General features: G+C 36.4%; 1 protein-coding gene across 7 annotated transcripts in view; it reads right to left on the reverse strand.

The window, feature by feature from the left end:
• The window catches only part of LOC126849571 (Krueppel-like factor 6), a 307,018-nt gene that overhangs the window by 89,308 nt on the left and 192,933 nt on the right, over positions 1 to 24,777 (reverse strand). The window contains exon 1 of one of the 7 annotated variants that reach the window (XM_050591531.1): positions 8,918 to 8,965. The exons of the other annotated variants lie outside the window; for them this stretch is intronic. The gene's annotated coding sequence lies outside the window, so the exon portion shown is untranslated. Of the gene's footprint in view, positions 1 to 8,917; positions 8,966 to 24,777 lie in introns of those variants that run through there. 7 annotated transcript variants of the gene reach the window in all.

The following is a 24,777-nucleotide window of genomic DNA, read 5'->3' on the forward strand; positions in this document are numbered from 1 at the left end:
CGTCTCGTGGAACTCGATGGAAAGATTCCTTTCATCGTCGCTCTGGCTTTTTAATCCCGCATCTGTACGTTTCGAGATAACGCCGGGCAAAGATGCGAGACCCAGAATTATGCGTTATAAATCTTGACTTGTAAATGATTGCGGATGTTTCTCGAAGACACCGAAGTTGTCGATGTATCGATAAATGCGGAAAAGAATCGAGCATCTTAATTGAATTTCAAATTGTTTCACCAATTTAAAATATTTACTAAAGCAATTCTTTTGATTAGTGAAGAAAGTGTATCAACAATTTTAATTGCCATGTTCTAATTAATTCATTATATTGTTTATGTGTTGCTCTGAGAATAAATAACTTTCCGTATATAACTATTTATCCTATAAGAACGTTACATCAAGGAATAAATATTTGTCACGGTTGTACTCTTTAAATAATTAAAATAATTTTGTCAATTTATGTATAAGATGAAGCAAAGTTATTTAATCTCCGTTATATTATTAATCTCGATCTCTCAAGATAATGACGCGAAACTAGATATAGGATTTAAATATTCTATTGAAAATTGCTTCTCATAAGTAAAATTACACGCAATTACACAAATTATTATTTTAGAATACGATTTATAATAAGTAAAACATTTTTAGTTTTAGCAAAATACAATTAATACAAACTTTCGTCGATGAAAATTTGTACACAATCTTATATAATTATAGTGCTTTCCATACATATATTTATGCGGATTCTGATTATGATAATTCATCATCCTAAGCAAAGATTAGACAGCAGTGATTTCACGCACAATTTACAGCTAATAACTCAAATACATCCCGAATTACGTCGTACGCCGGAAGCTCTTTGCCTTCAAAGTTTAAGCTAAAGCGGAAGATACAGATTCAGTGGGGTCCGTTGAATCTGTAATCCTTAGCCCTCTGTTCCTAAGACGATAGCGATTTCGGATCTCTTGACCTGGAAATTCATCCTCGCCTCCCTCGCGCAAAGGGACTTCCGGATCCTTCTAGCGACGCGATCAGCGCAGCCTCCTGGATCACCGAGATACGGACTGAAGTAAGATCGGAGAACGAAAGCTGGGAGGAATTCGCGTGGCGCTTGGTACTTCGTCTTCTATCCCGATTCTAAGAAAAGCGGAATCGTCCAGGAACAAAAGGAAACGAACAAGACCGGAAAACGTACTTTCGGCCATTCCGATCGTCCGAGAGTAGGAAACACATTCGACACATTATGCGAGTTTGCACGGAATTGCTTTTAAATGTTCAAATGTTCGAAAGCACATGCGTGTTCACTCAAATTATCAGACCGATATAAAGTCTTGGAACTATCGCATCAATCGATGAAGAAACATTCAGAGAGATTTTTATAAATTAATACTTATAAATCAATACTTTAATCATATAAAAATAATTATTTAAGTATATATTAAGTATATATATATATATATATATATATATATATATATATATATACATACATACAGATAATTATTTGACCAATAAAGTTTTACAGAAAGAAAAAAAATCAAATATGTATATACATATATTGCGCTTGTTTTAGAAAATTTAAAATTGCCATCTCCTTTTTATTTAAATTCGTCTCATGTACGTGCGCGTAATTTATTCCATTTTTTTTCCAATTTTCCGAGAATATTATCTTTTGGTTTCTTCGTTTGAAAATGACGTCCAAATTAAAAATATGTATGGAAAATGTTTTATATCGCAAAATAATATCGAGAACTATAATGCAAATAATATAGCTTTTCGGACTGGAAAGGGAGAATCCACAGCATATCTCGTGGCTATGTTTAACCCGATGTCAATTTCCAGACGTGGTACTGGATGTAGCTACTGCTCGAATGTAGCCAGATGTACGTAATGGCAGCATTTCTGCGGAAATGGTGCAGTGCATAGCTCGTGAACGGCGGCGCGTCTAGGCAAGCATTAGGACTCCTGTTGCTGGCCAAAGGTGGTTACGTGAACGATGTATTGCGCGCCGAACAAGGAACCTTGTTGCGGTATAATTTTAATTAGAATGTCATTAACCTAGTTACAACGCGGTTGATTCACATTAAAAATACGTTTACCAGTACGTTCATTTATGTGAAAATGTTAACTGTAATTACATTTTCAATATGCTTAATAAACCGAAGAAATATGAAAAGAAAACTTCCAAAAACGAGAGATACAGTTTAAATTGAAAAAAAAATAAAAAAGCAAAGAAGAGAGAAAGAATAAAAACAAAACAGAAAAGAGGAAAGAGAAAGACAAAGAAAAAACGTTTGTTTACGCTTTGTATGTATGTATGTATGTATGTATATACATACAATTTGCAGAATACTAAAACTGCGATTTCTAATACATTATGATGTTAACAATAATATGTTTCAAATCCGAGATGAACGCGCGGAGAAAAAAAAATTTATCGCGCAGCGAGATCCGCGACGCATGCGACGATAAGCCAACGCGAAATTCCGGCGGATCCACGAAAATGGGAATCCAGGAAGAGCCGTGTCAATTACCCGCGCGCTTATAAAATATTTGCTCGTCCGCGGAATCTCGACGCGCGGACACGACCGACACCAATCAAGCCAGTTGGACGCCGACGTCCATCCGTCAGCGATGGATAATCCAGAGGCCGCAGGCCTCCATCGTTCCCCACGTCGCTGCCATGAAAAATGCATCGCGGAGCGAGTGCATAGGACGCGGACGCGCAGCGACCGCGTCGGAAATATGCGATCCGACGCGTGTGTACGCAAACAGCTGATTGAAATTACGTTCGAGAAGATCCGAAGACCGCTCGCGTTTCCCCCTCTCGTTTGTCAACGAGAGCTGAAAATTACAAGTTTTCGCGGCAAAATGGAAAGGCAAGGAGAAACGACGAGAATCTCTTAGAAAATAATCCCTCGAAAGGGAAGTGCATCGAGCGAGAGAAAAGTGCAGTTTCGCGTGCGCTCGAGGCTGCAAATGCCGCGCGTAACGACGATCTCCAATGTTCGCTCTTATTCCAACAAGGTGAGGTAAGCGTTGGAAATTTTGGGGAAATGAGTACGTGAAATGATTTATTTCGATTGCTCACGAAGCGAAATTGTAGCGAATCGCTTTTTAGATCTTCTGACGCTGGGTGAGATATTTTCTAGTGATGGTAAAAAATCAGCTTGATATTTCATCCATTTGAATTCTATATACAAACCGTTATATATAGAACAATGTTTTAAGTTCATGAAAATACAATTTTAATAAACCCTGTTTTGTCGAATAATTATTTTGACGCGACATAAAATTTAAAATTTTTGCTTGTTCATAATCTTAATAATTGTGAACAAAATCTTGCACATACAACCAAATAGATTTATACATATGTATTTATCATTATATAAAATACCATTATCATAGCGTAATGATGGTCTGTTATCAAGCTTTCTCTTTCAATTACATATACCTCATCGTCAAGCTCCTATATTACATAATTATTCATAAACATTTACGTATGTTGTATTATGCAAAGACATAATCAACTTAAGATCTTAATTATAGATTATGATATCACTCTTTAACAAACATCAGGATACATGTTCAAAGCGCAAATATAATTTTCGGATATGGTTATTTGTTAAATGTGTTAAATAATAAGTATATAAATTTTTATTATATATGATGCAAATAAATATCTTTTTTTTTTCTTTATATAAATCGATAACCATTTTCCAAAGTTTATTATTCATATGCACATTTATACATATACTCAAAGATAGATTTACATTCTTTGTGCAAAAACCTAAAAATTTCTCCAGTCGACAACATTCGTTGCCGATCTTGATATCTCAACTTATTTCATCACAAGTCGCGATTAATCAGCTTGCTCTCCAATGATATCACTATTGATATACCGGCTATCGCATTACCGTAAATATCGACGGGATTCACGCGCTCTCACTGCGGCTCGCGCGGCAAATTGTAACATAGAACGGGAGTCCGCGGTCGTCTGGAACTTACGAGTGTCGGGGATTACGATGCGGTTCCACGAGTATGTCGCCAGACTCCTAGCGGAGGACGAGGAAAAGGGCTGAAAGGAGAAAGAGAAGTTGCAACCCGAAGTTGCGAGAGGGAGAATATACACGGTAGATGGAGAGGACGGAGATTGCTCGAGTGTGCGGGCGCGAAAGGCCGCGCTCTGGTATTATTTACGGCCCAACTCGCAAAGTGAGAAAAATTCGCACCGGTTTCGCGGAGACAACGCTGGTTTATGCCATGGACCTGGACCGTTACGCACCGCGCAGTTTCGCGAGCCAGAGAGTGGACGATGTTTTTCAACCGAGTTACGTACTTCACTTGCTTTCCGCGATTGATAATCTCGACCGTGTGCAAACGCAAAAAAAATCTCTCTTTTTTTTTTATCGTTTTCAATCAGATTTCACAAGTAAACGATATGTTTCAAATGTGATAATTTTTAATATATCTTATACTTTTATAATTGTTTACAAAAATATTTTTAGTTGTATCAATTTGCCTATATATTTAACTCTGAATTACAAACATTTATCTCTCTCTCTCTCTCTCTCTATCAAAAATAAATTTTCAAATAATTTCGTATTCTGCTATTACAATGACGGATGACAAACACAAAACGTAGAAAAGTGTAATATTTGACAAAAAAAGAGAAATTGTTATATTTAAATTCTTGATTTTATACGTTTACAAAATTTATAAAATATTTTGCACAGCAATTTTTATTTGCATGTTTTGTTCTGTGAAACTCAATCGAATAAACAGCGGCGTTGTATATCTATACAATTATTAGTATAACCGATAACGCGTAAATGTAACAGGTTTTGCCCCTGCAAAAAAAAAATTAACAGAGACGAGAATAGGTCGACGCCACTTGGTGATACGGAATTGTTTAAACTCGTTACATCCGTTATTACTATCATTAGCGCTGCTCGGCATGCGGCATTCACGATATCGTTCAGACGCACGAACAAAGTCGTATAATTATGCGAGCTTAACGAGGATAACAGCGGGAAAAGGTGGAAGCCGTTTATGCGAGATGCAAACACTCGATGCTTTTGAAAGACCTCGTCGAATTTTTTTCTCGAGTCGTATAAACCAACTCCGCGACACAAATATGACGTTGATCCGCTTCCATCCGGGTATTAATGTCAATTAAATGTCAATAAAAACAAGATGAGCTCAAACAAATGCTTGCTGCACAAACGATCTCGGACAACTTTCATAATACTTTCGCATCGGTGATATATATATCGCTGTAACATTCGCGAGTTTTATACATATTTATACGATAAATACAAATGCGAAGAATCGCGAGTCGGCCGAATTATTGGAAATATCGCGCGCGATGAATATTTTTCTGGAAAAAATAAGCGACGACAGTCGCTCGGCCGGTCCCGCTGGATTTCAGCCCCCGCGCGCGCTTTAATTAATCGTAGCCAACGGAATAACCGAAGGGAACGAGAGAGCAGAGAGAAAGAGAGAGAGAGAGGCAAAAAAACTATACTTTCGCCCCGGTTATTTGGAGCGGCGAGCCGGATCGATGTATCCGGTAATTCAAGCTGGATCTCATTGCTCGTGCCAAAATTCTCGAGCGCACGAGCTCGAGAGCGAAGTAAAACGTCGGCGGCGGCGGCGGTAGTACGATTAAAGCGTCGTTAGCATCGATTAGCTTCGTAAAGCTTCCACGCCGAGCGTACCCCGTCGTGCTTTTTCACGGCGTAAACCCGACGAGTGTTTTTCCCGGCGCGCAGTCTCCTGGAAAGGGATCCCTTAGCGTTTCCCCGGATCACCGTGTCGCGCATACGTGCATACAGCACTGTGACTGCAAGATAAACAAATCGAAAATCGATTCCCCAGGTCATTCGGTATTATTGCAGCGTACCGTGGCGTTTCGGTGATTTCATGTGAATTTTCAACATTCTCTCGTTCAGAATTTCGACCGACTTTGCAGTTCGTTTTTTTTTCTTTCTATATATAAATAGCAAAAAGATGTAACATTGAAATTGACTACTATCATAATCAATTAGCGAAATAAATGCTACTTAAGAAATCAAAAATTATCTCACAAATATAATGTTGAATGTGGAAAGACTAAAACTTTTTGGGCTTCATCCAAAAACTATTTTTTAACGTATATGATAAATAACATGCAAACAGAAAAAAAACAGTAATTAATCTGGTATGCCTACTATATCATGTGCTGCAATCTGTAAAGCAATTAAAAACCGCCCAATATCGTGGTTTTCAGTTAAATGGACCGAAGGAGAAGAAAAGAACAAAGCAAATATTGTCTACGTTTATGTAAATCCACAAATTCGTATTTATACTTGTTTGTTCTGAGACAGAACAGAAGAGAAAGAATGTCTCTTGTTCTTTGAATCTTCGTACTCTTACTTATAATTCTTTTACAAAAAGTAATATCAAAAGCTTATAAAAAAATTAATAAATTTTGTATAACTGCATATAATATATATAAATAAATTAAAAATATATTTTATAGAACATATATATACAAAACACACATTCTCAAAAAATATTTAAAGGGATAATAAATTTATGTAGAATACATGGTTTAAAAAATATATTGATAAGTTTAAATTATCCCTGTATAATAAGACAGAAAAAATAAAAGAAAAATAAATCCAATACGTGTATTATAAAAGTATGGAAACTTGTATAATAATAATATATAAAAAAAAGAACACTTTTAATTTTCTCCTATTTATCGCGAGACTGTAAACACGCCGCGCCGCTCCTACAATAATGCAACTATGTAGGGCGTTCAATGGCCGGTAGAGATGGTTACGATCCAACGAGGTCAGTTCCACGTTTTTAATCTAAATAACCCGTGCGCCCTAAGAGCGCCGGAGGGTGATCGGCATGAACGGAGCATCATCGTAAGGCACGGCCGCGGTTTATTTTCCGATGCTGTGGACGGCATCAAAGGGCCACGCAACTAACTCTCGCACGAACGTGTGCATTCATCCGCGCGCAGCATGCAGGCGTGCATCCGTGGCGGTTTAACGAGGCACAAAGTTTCTCGCCATTACGCCGAGATAAGGAGTTTTTGCTCGCCTCTTTTGCCGGGGTGACAGGGTTAACGGGAGTCGGGGAAACAAATTGCAGGACCGCCAAAAAGTAACAACAAACGCCCGCGCGAACTTTGGCTTTGCGTACTGAGAGTGGAAATTACGCTCGTCGCGCTTCTCCTTTTAGACCGTCGCTTTTGTGTGCGGGACCAGGTTTCTCTACCGAAGAATCTCGTAAGATCGATCGATACCCTAGCTATCGGCGGCGGTGCCGCCGTTGCTCTTGCGATGTTTTTTGCGAAAAAAATTCTGTAGGTGCAATGATTTATGAACCCGCCACGTCACGAAGGTACGGAAAGGTCCCGGTATCAAAAAGGGCGAACGATGTTAGTTTTCTTCTTTTTTTATTTTTCTAACCATTACGTGATGTTTCCACACTTTTACACGTTATACGTTACACATCAAAGATGTCTATATACTTCGAAAAAATGAACAGTTTGGAAATCATATCGCTATATACATATATATGAAATACAATGTGAAAAACCAAGAAAAAACGTAACGAAAAGAGTATATGCTACAAAATAAATTATAGCACACGTAGAACTGGCAGTAATTACAGACACTCGGAACCGGCGTGCCCCTCAATCACTAAATCAAAGATCATTATAGTTATATGTTTGTTAATTACGAAGCAGAATCCTACGAATTTCTCGTCTTTCGTGCTCTCTCTCTGAGAGCCGGAACAATTAAAGCGTAGCTGTTATTAAGCAGTCATTCAATTAAAGTGTTATGTATCATTTTCGCTCATCGTGTGCAAGATAATAATATACGTCAACATTGAATACTCTTGTTTTCGCAAGAATAATCGCGAAAATGATTGCGGAAATAATTGCATTTCGCAACAGAAAAAATAAAATATTATTACTAATTTTAATAATTAAATTTATACACGTAAGGTCCATGATAAAACAATAGAAATATATAAAGTATTTTAATATCTTTTAAGATAAATAAATTGTTTTTGTTAAAACTTTATAAACAGCATATTATGCTAACAGCATATATGTAAAAAAAAAAGATAAAAAAAAAATTAATTCTCGAGTTCAACAAGCTGAATTTTTTTTTCATTAGAAATGCAATATAGTAGAAAGAATAATGACTAATTTCATATCTCGTTGCATCAGTTTTCATTTCAAACGAATATTTACGCACGCTTTATTCATAATCTTAAATTTCAGAATTATACTAGCGCTCGCATTAAAGCCTGCTACATAATAATCCGTAAAGAGTGCCTAGCTGGAAAGCGATTTTGCAAGCAACATTACATTGCACGGCATCGACGCAAAATATACGAGGAAACGAGGAGCGTGTTTTCGCGTTAATGTAAAGAGGGACCGCTCCGAGGAACAACGAAGCTGCGAAGCGTATCGCAGTTGCAGCGGGATGAATTTCTGTCTCTTTGAGAAAAGCTGCCGACCTCTCGAGAGAATACGAGCGAGCGCATACACACCGGGGTCATGCAATTTCGCTCGCCTGTTTACGATCACGCACGTGATACGCACGCGACGGGAATACCGGCGACCTGCGCCGCGGACCGACCACCATCGCGGGGCAAGCTTTCCCCATGGATGTGAAAAGGGGACGGAGGCGGCTCGCGTGCTTAATTTCGGTGCGGAATCGCGTCCGAGATTGCGCGCCGGCTGGCCAAACACGTTCCATTAAGTCGAGACGCAATTAGAAATAAAGGTGGCTACCGGGATATCCGCTAGAACGTTCCGGCCGTTGTCTCGGTGACACTACTCCCCCCCCTTTCTCTTCCTCTCTTTGTCGTCAGCACTACAGAAGCCGCAAACGAGTAACCACCCTACCTGAAATGCTCCAACCCGACGAAGGACGTTGTGGGAAATAGCGCGGGGAAATATTCAGCTCTCAGTGCAAATCGTCCGCTCTTACCTGTAACACATAAGAGGGAATTCCATTAAGTCTCGCGCTACGTTCGTGCTTTTACAAGCGGAAACTGAGAAGGACGGGAATCCGAATACAATGGGAATTCTTTTGCGTTTCTTGATCGTCGGAAATATGAGGCGGTAATAACGGGACGAGATAACGAGAATATATAGAACGATAGCCGCTTCAATACCTTGGGCAACAAATGCTGGATTACTTGAGGGCGCAAAGAAATAATGAGATTTATTTGATTGAACGATACGGATACTGCGATGTTTCATGATAATCAACACGCAATGAAAAAAATTAACTAGTGGTACACAAACATTTTTAGAATATTCTCTATATTCTTTATTATCAGACAAAAATAGATCTCTTATATTTTTTTTATATACCTATCTATAGATTTATGTATATATTTATTTATATACATATCCAAGATTGATGTATTCTCCAATAAAAATAAAAAATAAAAAAAATAAAAATCGATTTATAAAAATTAATAAAAACAATTTCATAATTTAATCCTAAAATTTAACTACCATTTTTATCTGACATGTTTTCATTATTTATTAAGCCGCCACATATTTGTAATTATGCTTACGATTACATTCATAGATCGATTAATTTTTATGATTATAAATAAACTATCGCTTATTCTCTAAAGAGAAAGTCAAAATTAGCAATGTCTCGATGTAAAGTGTGCTAATTAACATTGACCAAATGAAAAGAGATGATGATCATACAATGATTGTTACATTAGATTACTAAATTGTTACATCGTGCGTCAATTGATTGGCGATCGAGCAAATTGCAGATCCTGATAAATCAAAAGCACCGATACGTGAAGTAATTATTATTTAATCGTCGGCGATTCGTGACGACTTGCAAAAACTAGAGAAAGAGAGAACAAAGAATCTCATATCTGATGATAAGTGTTCCATAATAATTGATAGGAGTATTGCATTTGCTTTCCGATCTCATATACAGGTTTATCATCCAAAAAGGGAAGAGATATAGTATATTATAAATTCGCGTTAACTTTTATTTCTGTCGCATTATATCTGTGTCCTTTGACGTTATTTATATAATTTTACAATAAATTTGTTTTAATGTAAAAACAATTTTAATAAAAAAAAATCGCTACAGTATTTCTCATATATTAACGAGTGGAAGTCTCGGAAATGCAGTTAGTGTAACTTTAGCATCGGATATTGTATTTGCAGCCAAGCATTTTTGCTGCTTTTCTCAAAAGAATGTTACTGACAACACAATTATGTTTTTTCACATTCTTTTAAATAACATTAAATGAAGAGAATATTTAATTATAGGTTGCTGAGCTCCCTTCGCTCTCATGATATTGCTAGGGTTAAGCGTAACTTCATTTCTAACTATATTATAGAACGTAGGGAAAAACGGGGTCAAAGCGCGCAGCTCATGGTAAATAAAGGCCGGAAAACTTTTCCGATAAAGCGAGGGTTAAAAGCCCGCGCTAAACTTTTATCCTCATGCATTTTCTGGATGATGCGCCATGTCGCTCCCGGGAGGCAAATATTTTTGCATCGAGCATTTCCGTAATCAATGCGTGAAGCTAGCGCTATGCATCTGTTTTAATTGGTATCGATTCTTCGTTCTATGTGTCCCTTGACGTATCGATGTGAGATGCAATTGGATTACATCTTGACGATATTTTGCAATTTTACATAGTGATATTTTATTAAATATTTAAATAAAATTTAATCTCACATTTCTTTTTTATAATATTTATAAAGGAGCATAATAGACATATAATATTTTTGAAGTCATTATAAAATCATAACGATACAAAAGCTCATAAAAAATAACAATATTACAAACACAAAGATATGTAATAAATCTACGCGGAAAAATATTAATAGATTTGTTATTTTATAACAAGAGGATGCATTTTTTTTATAGAACGCTAAGTATGTAAAATTGTATAATTCCCATCAAATATAAGTCATCTTGAATTGCTTTTTAAACATAAGTGACTATCTACGTGATAAATGATTTCAACCTTACATCAGAAAACAAGACTCATTTCACGAGACTAAGCCTATCATAGAAGGTTATAAGGTTTATCTCTCTCACCGAGTAGATACAGCCAGAATATATTGATAGAGGATAGGAATATCTGTGCCTCTCGAGGCATTCATATGCATATTCGTATGTGTACGCGTGTGAGCATCACGACAGAGACCTACAATCGTCCTCTGGGCATTCTCCGGTTCATTCATGCGCCTCGAGTTATAGTAGATGAGACTACGTCAATAAGCGAGATGCATCTAATATGCAAGATTATCAAAACAAAGTATTTCATTAATATTTTTGTATTTGAAAAACGGAAGAAAGTCAGTTCAGTAAAATTGCAGCACACATTAACAAGAAAATTATTCCAATTTTATACAATTTATTTTTAAGTATTAGAATAATAAGGGATCCCCGTTACTTATAGAAAGATACACGTGTGATTAAATTTATATTATTTAATTTACTTATATCATATAGAATACTTATTTATAATAAGAATTATTTATGATTTTGTGAATCTCTGCAAATTATTTTATTTTTTTTTTTTTTTTTTTAAGATAAATCTTCCATTACGCCAGATAGAGATTTATCACGTATATATTAGATTTCATATTATTGTAATTCTCTTCTTTGTTTTTTGCGGATTATAGTTGTTCGAAAGCGTCACCGCAAATTGTATTCATTGAATTTGTTGCTGCGATTAGGTCACATCGGGAAGCAAATGCCCCTCTCTCACTCTACTCCCCGTAGAATTGACGCCCTATACTTTGCTCTTATACGAAGGGCGGACAAAATATGACGTTACTGTACGCCCGACGTTGCGTGGCGGGCGTACGCAGCACGAGATAGCAGAATTGGCAGGAAATTGCGAATTGCCGGCGAGAGCAGGCAGCCGCCGCGTTTGGGAAGCACGAAATAATCCGACCTGCAAATTGAAACCGGTCGCCGGCTGTTTGAGCGGCACCGACCACCGATAACCCAGTCGCGCGCCAGCTGACGAAACCGGCGAAAATTCACCTGGAAAAATAGCTCGATGGTGCGAATAGAGGAGATGAGGATGGACGAGAAAAACCCGCTTTTCCAACACGGTATACCCGGTCGAGAATACAAACCACTTTTTTTTTCCGGTGAAACACGTAAACGCGCTTGAGTCAATGAAAAAAGTTTGCCCGCGCATATTCTCTTCACGCGAAATCGCGCGAATCAAAGCTCGATTTGAAATCTCATTTAACGACAATATTCTGATGGCTTTTCGTGGTTACGATAACGAAAGCAGTGGCAAAAAGCTGCAAGTGAATACTATCTATGTCAAAGTTTTTTTTCACTTCTGTTGCTCTTATAAACCGACAACCATTTCAATGTAACGATATATATATATATATATAAACAATATATCGATAAATAATCAAACTACTATTTTTAGTTATTAATAATATAAAAATATAGTGTTTAAAATTACCAAATATTTTAAAATAATATATTAATATATAATTATATAATATATAATAGTAGAGATAATTACACATACACAATAAAAAAGACACTATATACATATATCACATGTCATATTAAACTCTAACAATAAGTTGAATATTTCTAGAAATTTCCCATAAGCGCAATTTGCCTCTATGGTCATAGGATACATTCGCCCGGGGGAGTTAGTGCCGAATCAGGACGAAGCGAGGTCCCCGTAGTCTCGTACACGCGCGCGTCGGTCACGCGTGTGCGATTATTTATCTTTAATTAGGAGAGCTTCGACCTATTGCTCGGCACACTAGGCCCAGAGGCACCGCCGCGCCGACGAGTTGCTTTGCGAATGTACACGTAACTTTGCCATGCGCATCTGCAGTCAAGATAAATTTCAGTAACGAGAATATCAATTCTCTATAGTGCATAACCAGTTTAATTCTCGCGAATATAAACGTAGCGAAATTAGATTAGATATCATCGTAAGAAAGAGTTCTTTCTGTGCATGTATATGTTGCTTAGTCCTTTTTTATGCCACACAGATATAAAAATATCTGTTTACGATAAGCCCCATTACTTAAGATGTTTCCGCGCAGTTATCTTTGATATATCTCAATATCTGATATATTTCAATATACACACAAATATTTTTAAAATAAATATATAAATACTTTCCTTCAAAGTATGCGCGCGTTAATTAAAACAGAAGCGTCGTATGTCAGGTGCTTGCAGCGAGAGATTAAATTAGCGAACCGTATCCAAAAGTCAGCTCTCAAACAGCATTAAAGGAAACTTCCCAGTCCGACGATTCCATTCGCAGCGAGATCGATATAAAGATCGAGAGAAATCGTCGTAGAACCGTTTTACGGCTCGCTCACCCGCTGGCTGGCATTGAGCGAGTACACCAAAGATCCGCGAGTGGTAAAGACTTTTCGATGCCCGCAACCAGCGTCCGTATATGCGGCACATACATGCATAAAAGCATCGGGAGAGTGCATGTAGTTGCAAAGCTGCAATGCGGTACACAATGCACGGCGATACCTGTCGCTTTAAACTACCGGAAAAAAACATTTGAATTCGACGATTGACGCGCGAGAACGAATTTAGTTTTGTCGAAAATCCCGTGATCTCTTCATGAGTCCATTGAATACATGTATGATATAATCGATAAAGTGATAAGTACTTGTGTACAACTGTTATATATTATATATATATATATATATGTGTGTGTATGAAATATGTAATATAAAATTATATTACATTATATATTGCATGCTTTTTAAATCAAATTTTTTAAAACAGAAAATGATATTATTTGTCGCAGGTTTAAATTTGATAGTATTACTCGAAGAATAAAAAGTCTCGCCACGCTTTCTTATTGTGCAGCATGGAGAGATTAATTTTCTGTTTAGCGACGTGAAAGCGATAAATCGAGCGGACGCACCGGTATAGGGGTTCTCGTATTCTCGCGGATATTGAACTAAAAAACAATTAGCAGAAAGACATAAATCAGTATTGTTTGTTGTCGTAAGTCGGCGTTGCTCTACGCCGTGAAGAAACCGCGAGTGCGTCAGTAGGCGAGTGCCAACATAAATCTTGGCCTGCTCCCTTCTGAGAAATAAACCTTCCGCTCTTTTCTTCTCGCGTCGCGACAGCATGGCCGGCGAGGCGACCCTGTTTCCGTGGCGGGTGGTAGATGAAAGTTTTCCTTTGTGCCCGTGGCATGTCACGTTGGTCATTTCGGGGCACACGAGGCGATAGGGAGGTAGTTCGGGGACGATGGCGGGCGGTATACGAAGGGTAAAGTAAGCGATGAAGAGAGGTGGCTCACAGAGCTGCTGCTCCCTCCCGCACATATTCCGAATCCCGAAGAGGCCTCGCCGCGAACATGCTTGTCGGAAGCTGAGGAAAATGAGAGACCACTGTACTGACTCTCTCTCTCTCTCTCTCTCTCTCTCTCTCTCTCTCTCTCTCTATCGTGAAGTGAGGCTTTCTCACGCGAACGAGAGGAAAGTTTGGGCCGAGAAGAACGTGAACGTCGTGGACAAACGTGGAAAAAAATTTATGAGCTTGACCACATGGGCGATAACTCTGGCTGTCGCACATAGGTAGGTTTCAATGGAGCAGGATTTCCGCCGGTGGATGTCGCCGCCGCGATTGCAAATTCCACGCAGGGTATGATTCTCGCATTGTACTTCCTCCCTTGTTTTCTGACGCAAAACTGGCTCGCTATATAAATCGAGCTATGTTTTTTTAATTATAAACAAATTTTAATCAAAAAGATAGATAATAGATAATTAGCATGTTCGATATATGAAATCAATTTGGAAAACTTTCACATATTCAAGCATAAACAGATATTATTTTTAATGTATCAATTAATTAATTTTATCAACTAATTATCCTTTTATATATAACAACCATATATATAAGTGTATAAGTATAACAACCATATTGAACTATTTTATTTTTTAAACTTTTTTAAACAATATATTTAAAAAAAGAAGAGAGAAAGAGAGAGACAATGCACAACAACAAAAAATATTCTCTACTTTATTTAATAATATATATATATATATATATATATATGTGTGTGTGTGAAAAAAATACTCAATCCAAATTAAAATAGACGAGTTGATTGACTTTTTCTTTTAGTTTATATCATTATTTAAAATATAGTTTTATTTAATAATTTTTAAAAAATTTAAATGACAAAAGGAACAATAAAGACGGGGAAAAGCATAATTGATTTATGCTGTGTTTAGGCTAAGTGGAATGGATTCTTTTATGTCTGTGTATATCCTATCCCGGATTTTATCTCTTGTCTCTTGTCCAGCAAAAAAAAAGAACGATGACTAAAAGGAAAAACAACTAGAAAAAGATACTGAAGGGTGAAAGCTAGAGAGATAAGCCAACAGACAGTAAGGTGCGCTGCAAAGAATCTCTTCTTCTCTGATTAAACAAAATAACTACTGGACACAGCTGGCTTGTACGGCTTGCGTTGCGCAATAAAGCGAGAGAAATTATACATAAAAACAGTGAAATCGTAATAATAACGTAAAATACGTTAAAATCTTCCATAGATAGGTCACGCAATATATTTGGATGTAATTAATAAGAATATAATCAAAGTATCAATTAATTTTACACGAGATAGCAATATTATTAAATAGATGTTGCAGACAATAATGACGAATTCTCATAAAGTTGTGCATAATTAAACTACACAGATAAAACGCAATTAATCAATGTTTGGAAAATGACGGTTTACGCACAGCTTTAAAGTGTTGTACGATGTCGCATTAATTATCGTAACACTATGTATAGTGTCAAACCGAAAATGTTTATTAACCATGCTATTATATAAACGCGTCGGTATTTGTCAACAGTACGATTACAATAGATCGCTATTTTCGCTCGATTCTACACAATTCAAAGATACAAGGACAACATTGAAGGTGCAACCGTCTATGAATACGATCAAACTTTTCTCTACCAGTTACAAAACATTTCTATTAATTTAGAATATATAATCATCATGATACATGCGTTTTTCATTTCAAATGCAAATGATTTTTTAACTCGTAATATTTATATCATTTAATTTAATGAATAAGGCAATAGAGTATTTATTGCGTGTGTAATAAAATTTAAAATATATATTTATTTGATAGAGCGAGAGAAAAAAAAAGCAAAAGCTAAAAGTTAGCTAAATTATGATAATTTAATTATCATAATTTTTTTCGAAATTTTACAATCATATATAATGCGAATTTTTCGATGATGAGAGAGTTATCGTGATATCACAATTGCGATGTCGAACACAATAGGCGAAATAATAGTTTTATAATTTCTCTTCTTTTTTCAAAAGAAAAAATCTAACAGAATTGTTGGAATATATTAATCCATTTTGTAGCATTGTCGCTGTTGTTATTTCACAATGTTTCTCCGAGGCTCATTGAGCGACGTTGTCGAACACGCAGGAAACATTTCCGCATTTTATTGGAGAAACGTCGGGAGCGTTTAACGCAACGATCGTATTTTTTAACAGCGCGAGCCGGAAATCTCGGCGAAGAAAGCTGTCTAAAATTGACTGCCGATGTCGCGGTGAAATTTGTCGCTCGACAAAATCATGTCGCAACTTTTCAGTAAATATTTCTTTGAAAAAAAATAGCGAATGAGTAGAATGAGTTTAAATAAAGAAAAGTAACATGAGTTTAGAAATTTAAAGTTTATCAAAAATCGCCATCATCATCACATCAAACACTAAAAATTTTTTTATACTTATCTTTATCTTTTATAGTAATAATAATTTTTAATAATAAATTTTAGCTTCATCCTTAGAAAGAAAAACCTCTTTCTTGCTGTAAAATCGCAAGAATTGTACAAATTCAGTCTGTAGCAGTCTGTGTACGATATATCTAAGATATTCTAATATATGACGTTTTTGCTTATAAAAAAAAAATATTATAATATGAATCTTATAATAGGATCCAATTACTGTTAAAACGACGAGCTTTCATAAATAGCGTCTGTATAATTCTTAATTTCTAAAGAGATATGTGTTCATTAATGAAACTCTAGCATCCAATTTTGGAAAGATCTTTCGCGTACGATCTGACAATGCGCGATAATAATAGAATCCACACGTGCGTCGTGCAGTTTCTATCGACGTGATAGCGCAGAAACTCACTTGCGATAATCGCGAAGCGCGCTGTCCTGCTGTTTTAACAGAATGAACACGGTGTGGTCGGCCGAGGTATACACCACGGGGGGTTGCTAGCCCGTCAGCCCCGTCATAGGGTTCGTGTCCCGGTACGCGCGGTATACCCCGCGCGGCCGCTCTGACGTATGCGAGGGAGGGAAGCCAAGAGAATCGAAGGAAAGACAGCGGGGAGAGTCTCGTAATGCGAGCACGTTATATACGAACCCGCGCATATACGAAAGGTACGAGGGACCACCAAGGGCGCGTGCTTCCATTTGGCCGGTTCTCCTCTCGACCGTTATGGTTGCGCCGGATAATGTATCTGGATTCATGCCTCCCATGGATTTTGCCATTTTATACGAAGGATCACGACGCTCCGTAACAAGCGGATGAGGATATTATAGTGTCCATTGAACGCATATGGCGATTTTCTTGTTTGTCTGAAGTAAAATCTTTTTTTAAAATTTTGAAAAAAATTTTGGATGAGATAATCTTTTGTATATTTTTATAATCTTTTGTCGCGAGCTAAATGTATGATATACAATATATTGCTTATTCAATTTTATAAAGTTTTACTTAAGGTCTCAAATTTTCCTGCTAATAAAAGCACTTATAATTCCAATTATCAACTTAATAATGCTATTAATAACGAATAAAATAAATATGGGTCAAGGTAATCAATAATAGTAAAATTTGTCTGACTTCAACAACTGCTTCAATCTTCTCAATCAACTTTCTAGATAGTTCTTCTAGTTATCTGTCGGATTTTCCGATACGCCGACCTTTCTGTCAATATCCACTTGACGATATTTTATATCAAGAGCGCCTTGGTTCGATATAAAATAGTTAAACCAATTAACTTTCGTGTCGCTCGAGCTTTCAATCAGTATTACTTCAATTTTTGTTACAACTCAATTTATGACGTAGCTTATTACGCTGGGCTCTTCAAGATATCCGAGAGACACGCCGCTTGTGTCACGATGAAATATCACGACGATCGAAAAATATATTCGAAGAAATATATAATCCGCCAGATATAAAAGTCACACGCATCTGTAGAATGAGATGATAGGAGGGAAAGATTATTGCTGCTATACTTTCGTGCAATCGAGCGACTTGCCGACGAGTAATATAGCTTGTTATGCGATCGGTGCTGCCATTAAAACGCGATAGCGTGTTCAAATCCGATTGCGGACAGTGCGCCACGTTGTCAGCGATAAAATGCTTGAAATTCCTGACTCATTAAACGAGCGCGATACGACAAATAAGCGGTACTCGATGCGTTGTCCGGACTCGAATTCGCGCCAAAATGCCAAACGCTTGTCGAGCCTGGCTCTGATTGTTTGGCGATCGCAAACACCGCGCTAAAATATGTACGAACGATACCGGAATCGTGAATTGTCGACGGCGATGGGAGAACGACGACTAGTTCCGTCATTGATTCTGGAAGCGAGCTGCAACGGAGGAATAGCGCGAAAAAGTGGAGAAATGATATAGGTTGCACGATAAATTGAATCGACCCAACTGGCAAAGATGAAGCGAATGCTGGATGGAAATTCGCGAAAAACGCGCCTGACGATCGGCGAGATTGGATTCGCGAACGTCGACTAAAATAAAAACTCGAGAGTTATATCTCGACTTTCTTCTCTGATGACTGCTTCATCTTCTAGCATTAAAATGAACTAGCTTTATACTCGCAGAAATTCGTATTTCCTACGTAAAATTGCGGGTATTTTACGATCAGTAACATCCGGGAAATTTTAATCTTTTCGTAAATGGAGATAAGATATTTATCATAAAAAGCAATATTTAGCCGCATACAAAATGAAAGAAATAATGTATACATTGATATAAATGATATTTAAACACTATGAAAATCTAAAACACATAAGTTTTTAAAAATTATAAAAGCCTAATTTTGTTATTTGCATTAAATATCAAATAATATTTTTTTAATATTTGAAAATTATGCTACAGAGAGAGAAAGAGAGAGAGAGAGAGAGAGAAGAGAGTTTTACATAAAAATTTGTCAAGTTTTATATAGTTTCTGCATCCCTTATTTTTTATTAAAAAAATTTTATTAAAAATTAATAGATTATATATATATATATATATATATATATATATATATATATCTCTCGAATTATTATAGTTTAATTATTCCTAAATTAGTAAGTATTCCTAAACTATAGTTCATACAATAATCTATAATAATTATGAATACTATGGATTTTCCTTACATAACATAAGATTTAAAGCGGTTAAAAGATCCGTCTATACTACTACGAATACATTACTCGGAATGAAAATTGTGAAATTATATACCACCGTGCTCTTTCCTCTGATGACTATTTCATTCTCTTTCACAGCGCGTCGTGCCCAAGTTTGCGAGCTCGGAGCTCCTTTGACCCGAAACTTTGGGAGAGGCAGGAATCCTCGAGATCCTGTTCTTCCCGTAAAGATAGAGGATCCTTAGCATACCGAAAGCGGGCGTTATTATTTAAGAGGCTGCTCTTCCCGCACAGCTCGGATTTGAATATTTCGTTAAGTCCTTCTTTCGACTCCTGCCAGCTTGCGTGCAATGAAGCTCCAAGTTGCTGAAACAGGCTCAGAGAATTGCGAGAGAAGCGTGTAATATTTGTATATTATGGTGCGCCTTTCCTCTCGTTTTCTCGCTGCGCTGTCTTATTTGCTTCTGTTTCAATCTTTTCCTACTTTATTGTTTTATTGATAAATATATATCTCACATCAGTAGTATTGAATTTTTTCCCTATATTGTATCTACGTCATTATTCAAAAATTAAGAGGTGTTTACAAAATTTAAAATTTATTTTTTAATATTGTCAAATAAGATTATTTTATTGTCACGATATAATTTTATACCATATCAAGTGATGTGGTAGCCTATGATGCGAATAAATAAAAAACGATTTATTCCCTGCGAACAATTTTAGCTATTATTCGCAAATTACTTAACTCTCGCTATTAACGATAAGCGTATCAAAGCGACAACCATTCATCCAAGCAGATGTATCAAACGATTTATTCATTTGAAGAGAAATTGGAATTTTAATTTATTGTATTGTAATATATATATACATACATATATATATATATATATATATAGACGGAACAATTATTTCTATAACAATGCTTGTTGACTCGAATATATCTCGCATTGTGCTTTAAATTTTTCTCACCAATATGTAATTTATTATTATTATCATTTCCGGATAAAGAGAGCAAAGTAATATACGAATTGCAGTACCAAATAATTCAAGCAACCAAAAACAATTGATAAATGTATTGTATATAAAGCGTGGAATAATGAACAAATTACCGAATTAAATAATTTAGGTAATGGAAAGCCATTATGTATCGATCCGTTTGTTAATAATCAATCAGAAATACCAGAAACACAATATTCGATACAAAATTATTTTATAAAGCGTTAGATATATAGTATAAAATAATGTTTCGGGGCGAACATCAACAAATCAATTGGTATGTTGACACAATAGAGTTTTGACTTTTTTTATATTGCATAATCAATAATTATAAAATCATATAATATAATTCTTTCTTCTTGATATTGGTAAAAGCTGAATACGTTTTAAAATGTCAAACATATATAAACACATTCTAATTTTTGTTTGCCTGTATACACATTGTTGTTATTTGTATACACATTGGATACTTTTTTTTTAAACTTGTTATTTTGTCTGTTATTTTATTTGTACATTTATCTAGTATTTAAAAAAATTAATGAGTAATAAATTCTTTAAATATTTAATGAGAAATATACATAATACAAAATATTCATAAAATGTATTATATTAGATTATTATTATAATGTTAATAATAATACTCGGCACACACAAAATTAATTAATGCCAATATTACAAAAAATATAAATATCTATTCGAGTAAAAACTCGCAAAAGTACGAGCCATTACCCACATGTCTACAATAATTAATTAGAAATTGTGTAACTCAATGATCACGCGATGACTGCAAAAAAAGAGGGGGATCGTTTTCGCGGTTGATTCACTAAGCCGTTCAATTTACAGACAATACCAGTCGTCGCTGTTCTTTGCTGCACGTATGTATGTACCTGCCATTAAGCAGAGGCAATAACGCCGGTCGGCCAGCACGGAAGCGAGCTATTGAGGTCGTCGTCGGTTTACTAACCGGCCGGCCCGTCTGCAGTTCGCTTGTAGCCGCGATTACGCCTAAGTGTTGCATTCGCTCCCTCGCTATCATCGTTCGATCGCTTTCCTCTCCCCTTCATCTTCACCACATTGTTAAACGTCGCGACGTGCCTTGTCGTCACGTTGACATCCGAACGTTGCATTCCATGTCATTGGTCGCGAAAATCACATGTGAACATCGAACGTGCGCGTGTATACGTGAATGCGGTTACAGCATTTAGCACATTGAGAGAAATGCAACCGAATAGAAAGAGAAATAGGGGGAGAGAAGGAAGAGAAGGAAAAAGTAAATGGCAAAAATTTCAACGAGAAGAAAAGAATGTACAGAGAATAGTCAACGAGTGTTTCCAGCATGCATTTTGCCACATCAGGAAAAAAAAAGAGAAAGAGAAAGAAAGAGAGAAGGGGAAAGAGAGAGAGAGAGAGAGAGAGAGAGAGAGAGAGAGAGAGAGAGAAAGGTCTGCGGGCCCTTGTAAGCCCCGCGTGGACCTACCTCAACTCTCATCGCCCCTTCAACTATCATCCCCTTTCATTCTCTCCGTCTCTTTCTCTCATCCGCGCTCGCGCCCGGCCGCGCAATATAAATAGACGGGTTTGAACGAGACTGTGAAAGCTTGCGGTCTCGTTTCGAATAATTGGATTTGCCTCCGACGGGATCGAGAGACGTCGATAGTTCGCACGCGTGCGAGAGCCTGTGCGTACATATATTTTGTGTCGTTTTGCTTCGTCCCCAACGGATCATCTGTCTTTTTCTATTTTTTTTCCTTGTTTCTTTTTATTTTCTTTATACTTTGTATTACGCTGAAACATAACTACAGACAAGCGAATTAATCATTCGTGTTTAATTATTCTTTCAATAAGAAAAAAAATTACAATATAGTTAGACTTACTTATCTAGAAATTCTGGTTAAACAAAAAAAAAAAAAAAATAATAATTAAAAATGATTCATTTGCTTTAATATTGTTTGCATTATTCCATGTGTAATGGATGATTAATAAGGCAGATTATCACACGCTTGCCTATCGCGCTTGCCTGCTTGCACAATTATTGCACCTTTCAATAATATTTCCATGGAAACGATGAAATGGCGAAAGCGTCGCCCCAGTTATAAGCTATAACTACTGCAGATAATCGAAATCGTCACAGTGGACAAATTGTTCATATGCGTTTAGATATCGGTTATTTTAGCATTATGCAATTGTACCTGACAGCGCTCTCATGTAGAATAACAGTGAGTTCACGCTCGACATTAACTCGAAAATTAATTCGCGCGAATCTCGTCAGATAATTCAATCAGTTAACACATACACGAGATCCAAGAGAAAGTTAACGATTGTAACGAGTATTCGTAGTATACCAGATCAATTATGCCAAAATTGCGAAGCATTCGTCGCAACACGAAAGTCTCTCTAAAGTTGAAGATAAATTTCAAGTCGCCTTTTATCTCTATGACTGAAGCAATGTAACATACAATGGATTATTTGTAGCTAAATTTTTCTGCACCTTCTTGCATTCACATTCGTAAATAATTTATATCAAGTACAGCAATTTCATTCTTTCTCTATTTTTCTCTTTTTTCTCTTCTATCTTTCTCGTAATTTCTGTCCTCTTCGTTTTGCACACCCTCACGGGTTCGGTAGATTCGATGAATCATGTGAGTTGGTTTGCATGCTCGCGTGTTGCGTATCCACCCTCAGGGACACGCGCCGTGCAGAAACGTGGAAGAAAAAAGGGCGCGCGCGTGCGTGCAGTTGCAGCTGACTAAGTCCACGAAAGCGACAACGGTGACCTTATCGTATCGGAGGATCTTGGAGATTGTTCCGCGCAGTCGTGCGAAAGTGGTATCCCTAGGTGACGCATTCGTATTTTTCCCCGAGCGCGGGTGTAGATAAATCAACAGACGGAATATAATTTCAAGACTCGATCACAGACGTAACAAAGTGCGGAAGTTGGAGAACGATTTGCTCGAGAACTCAATCGGAAATTCTGTAATGGAGAAAAAAGATTGAAATTGTTATTAAACTTTTCTGTCGCAAAAGTGGCTACATAAGATTTATTTTCATTTCTTAAAATAAACGAGACAAGCCAATTGTCTATTCCTTCAAAGTTTTATAATAATCAAAATAGAATTCATTTCTTTAATATCATGATTTTTATATATAAATTTTATGCATTTTAATATGCATCGATATTAAATGCGACTAGACATTTGATTAAATTCTACATTCTCAATATAAAATTTTATGTTCAATATTATCGTCAAAATAAAACAAGATTGTCACTATATATGTTATAATAATATGCGTCTAAAGAAATATGTCGCTCTTGTTAGCTCTCCACTATTTTATGTTGGTTGTATCTTCAGAAAATCTTGTATACACACGATATGAGATTCGATTAGGATAAAAACGGGAGAGGTTATCAGTGGAACTCGTTCGATCACTCGTTTGCATAATATTTATCGATGATTGCGACTGATAAAGTTCGTTACACCATGATTTGAAATCAGGGAAGAGAGGCGAGGGAGAGAGGAGAAGATGCAACGGAGATACGAATCGAGATGAGCGATAAATGAAGAGAAGAGGAAAAGTTTTGTGCATGCTGAATACCCATGCAGCAAATTTTCCCTCTCGAGGATTCATTCGCGCATGGAAATTTTGTGCTGATTATGGAAATGAGGAAAATCGCACCAAATGATGAGGATGTCCTCTCAAAAAAGGAACGCTTTTCATTCAATACGTATAGTCAGAGATTGCGTCGATTAAGCAACAATTTATGCTTTTATCTTTTTTTCTTTACACTACATCTTTAAACTTTAATAAATATTACTTTCATTAGTGCGACATAAAGAAATATTTATCTTACACGTATACAATTCATACTAATATATCAATAATTAATTTTTCATAAACTAAAATATGTATGGCATTTTTAAATTAAACGATTTTATTACAAGCACAGAAACAAATTCTATCGAAAAGGGTGATTCTTTGAGAAAGCACACAAGTCATGATTAAAAATATGCATTTACATATTTACATTTACATAGGGGACGATACGAAGGGATGATAAAACAACTGCGACCGTATCTGTACTTATACACTTTATGTGTATCATTCCTGTAAATCACAGACGAGTGCTTTTATTATCCTATGCGATAAAACAAGAACAGAAGGCACGTGCTCGCGACGTGAAACATTAGTTCGTCACACAATGAAGTTCGAGCGAGTTTGACGTCAACTAATTAAAAATCGTAGCTATCAGCTCGAGCGAGATCTCGCAGAGAATCGAAGTGAAAGAGGGGAAGGCCAGTAAAGCAACCCATTTGATTACCCGATAATAATT

The sequence above is a fragment of the Cataglyphis hispanica genome, chromosome 5 (genome assembly GCF_021464435.1).
Source record: "Cataglyphis hispanica isolate Lineage 1 chromosome 5, ULB_Chis1_1.0, whole genome shotgun sequence".
Lineage (NCBI taxonomy): Eukaryota > Metazoa > Arthropoda > Insecta > Hymenoptera > Formicidae > Cataglyphis > Cataglyphis hispanica.